Source organism: Trichechus manatus, unplaced genomic scaffold (genome assembly GCF_000243295.1).
Source record: "Trichechus manatus latirostris isolate Lorelei unplaced genomic scaffold, TriManLat1.0 scaffold00196, whole genome shotgun sequence".
Lineage (NCBI taxonomy): Eukaryota > Metazoa > Chordata > Mammalia > Sirenia > Trichechidae > Trichechus > Trichechus manatus.
The window spans coordinates 57,729-61,446 of record NW_004444132.1 but is presented as its reverse complement, the minus strand read 5'-3'; positions in this window follow the sequence as shown (position 1 = coordinate 61,446).

Sequence of the window (3,718 nt, the reverse complement as noted above, 5' to 3'; positions counted from 1 at the left end):
GCAATAACAGACTTTTTTTTTTTTTTGCAATTAACTAATTACATAGAAAAATTAACCTGCTCACCTGTGGAGAATAGAAGACTTTTAGATTTGACTCATTAAGATCATCATGTTTTTCTGATGGAAATTATACTGCAGAGCTTAAATGCAGTTCTTATGGGAAGAACAAGTTTTTCTGAATAATTTACTAATAACTATTATGCTCCTATCACAGGTATTCCCTCAGAAATTTAATTGCTCCTATTTGAATGTAACTTCTTAGCTGTATACAGAATGACATTACTGCAGATGTCAGTGGAAAAGACATATTACCTATGAATAAGTCAATAAAAATGAAATGAAAAATGTTCAAAGCACTTCAAGTGAATATATATGGGAGTATATGAATTTTTTTTACATCTAAAGAGTACTGCAAGGAAGCTGCAAAACAGAGTGTTTCAACTGATGAAAGTACTTATAGTGTCATCTTTATAGTTGTTTTCAATTTATGCAAATTACATAATTCATAATTTTGCAAAGCCTGAAAAATGCTAGTCATATTTTTTTGAAGCACTATTTTCTCCAAAATATATGTGTCACTAGCCAATTAAAATGTTAATTAGTATCGACGGAACTTGGAAAATCTACCATGCTATCACTGAGACCTAATCTGGAAAATGACCATTATCAAAAAATCCCATATTTTCCCACAAGTTACTTTTTTAACACAAGCTTAGAGAAATATTTTCCAGCTAATATTTAATTTTCAGTCATTGAAACTGCTGAAATCATTTTGAAATTTACTATATTTTGTACAAGATATCATCATAAATTGCTAAAATCAGACCTCCCCTTCATAGTTCGTATTGAGCTTGCGGTATAATGAGGCTGATTCTGAGATAGGATTATGAAAAGCAAATACTTTATGTCCTTGACCTAATAGTCCGTGGAGCTGCAAAGATTTATTGTATGTTACTTTCCATACCTGAGTCTATTCATGAATTTTCCATTCTGTAATATAGATCTCTCTATTCTACTATTCACTAGTACCACAATTCGTTAATTCACATTGAGTTAATTATGAGAGATATCTAAGTCCGCAAAAAAAAGTTATCCCTTTCTTCTTTCTTTTCTAAATCACTTGTTAAATTTTTTCTAAAAATTTATAGTTGTAAATATATATATATAAAACGTAAGAAGTGCATTATAAATACATTTAAGTTACACAGTTCAGTGTCATTAGTTTCTTAATGATGTACCACTATCATCACTATTTATTTCCAAAAGCTTTCATCACCCCACAGAGAAATTCTGTACTAATTAAACAATAACACCCAAATCTCCTCTACCCTCAGCCCCTGGTAACCACTAATCTGCTTTCTGTCTCTATGCATGCCATGGATTGAATTGTGTCCCCAAAAAATATTTGTCAGCTTGGCTGGGTCATGATTCCCAGTACTGTACGATTGTGTGCCATTTTGTAAATACGATGTGATTTCCTTATGTGCTGTAAACTCTTATCACTATGATGAGGTTATACTGATGAGGTCTACAAGATTGGATGGTGTCTTAAACCAATCTCTTTTAAAAGAGAGAAGTGAGCAGAGACATGTGGGAAACTTGTACCACCAAGAAAGCAGAGCCGGGAGCAGAGCATGTCTTTGGACCTGAGGTTCCTGCACAGAGAATCTCCCAGACCAAGGGAAGACTGATGACACGGAACTTCCTCCAGAGCTGACAGAAAAAGTATTCCCCTCGAGGTGATGCCCTGAATTTGGACTTGTAGCCTACTGGACTGTGAGAGAATAAATTTCTCTTTGTTAAATCCATCCACTTGTGGTATTTCTGTTATAGCAGCACTAGATGAACAGAATCATATAAATGGGATCATAAAATATTTGTTCTTTTGTATCTGGCTTATTTCACCTAGCATAATGTTTTCATAGTTCATTCGCGTCATAGCATGTAACATAAGTTAATTTCTCTCATGGCTGAATAATATTCAAAGAAATGTATATACCATATTTTGTTTATCCATTCAGCTGTTGATGGACACTTAGGTTGTTTGCACCTTTTGGCTATTGTGAATAAGGGTTCAATGAACAAGCGTGTACAAGTATCTGAGTCCCTGTTTTCAGTAATTTGGGGGTATATTCCTAGGAGTTGAATTGCTGGGTCACTTGGTAATTTTGTGTTTAACTTTTCAGGAACTGTCAAACACTTTTCTGTAGACGCTGCATCATTTTACTGTTCCACAAGTATGGAATGTGGGTTCAGATTCTCCGCCTCCTGAAACCAAAAACCAAACCTGTTGTCATCAAGTGGATTCCGACTTATAGGGTCCCTATAGGACATAGTAGAATCACCCCATAGAGTTTCCAAGGAGTGCCTGGTGGATTCGAACTACTGATCTTATGGTTAGCAGCCGTAGCACTTAACCACTATGCCACCAGGGTTTCCTCCATCTTCTAGCAGATGCTTATTATTTTCTTTCTTAAAAATAAAAAAATAATAATAATAGTCATCCTAGTCGGTGTGATATAGTATCATATTGTGTTTTTTATTTGCATTTCATTAGTGCCTAATAATGTTGAACATATTTTCCTCTTTATTGGCCATTTATATGTCTTCTCTGGAGAATATATGCTCAATTGCCTATGTTTTAATTGTGTTGTCTTTTTGTTGTTCAGTTATAGGAGTTCCATATTCTGGAAATTAAACCCTTTTCATATATGATGTGGAAATATTTTCTTTCATTTTGCAGGTTATCTTTTCACTTTCTTGATAATGTCCTTGGATGCACAAAAGTTTTTAATTTTGACTAACTCCAATGTATCTATTTTTTTCTTCTTTTTGTTTGTACTTTTGGTGTTGTATCTAAGCTTTCATTGCTGAATCCAAATTCCTAAAGATTTATCTTTATGCTTTCTTCTAAGTGTTTTTAGCCTTTATATTTAGGTAATTTGATATATTTTGAGTTAAATTTTATATATGGTGTGAAGTACTGGTCCAATTTTATTTTTATTTTTTGCATGTAGAAATAGTAGCCCAGTACTATTTGTTAAAATGTCTTCCTTCCTCATTGAGTAGACTTTGGCACCCTTGTTAAACAACAATTGACCATAGATGTATGGGTTTATTTTTGGACTTCAAATTCTATTCCATTCTATTTGTCAATCCTTACAACAGTATCACACTGTTTTAATTACTCACATTTTGAAATATGATATTTCAAAATGTGAGTCCTCCTATTTTAGTCTTCTTTTTCAAATTTTGTTTTGGTTGCCTGAACCACTTGAAATTTCATACGAATGTGAGCACTGGCATTTTTATTTCTGGAAAAAAGCTTTCAGAATTTTGATTGAATTAGAATTGTATTTCAATACTTCTTTGGTTATTATTTTTTATTTATCTTTTTTTATTGTACTTCAGGTGAAGGTTTACAGAACAAATAGTTTCTCATGAAACAGTAGTACACATATTGTTTTATGACGTTGTTTAACAACCCCATGACATGTCAACTCTCTTCCTTCTTGACCTTGATTTTTTTTTTTTTTGTGAAAATATACATAGCTAAAGATACACCATTTCAAAAATTTCTACATGCACAGTTCAGTGACATCGACTATGCTCTTCTAATTGTGCTGCTATTCTCACTTAAGATGAAGGTTTACAGAACAAAACAGTGTCTCATTAAACAGTTAGTACACATGTTGCCCTATGACAATGGTTAACAACC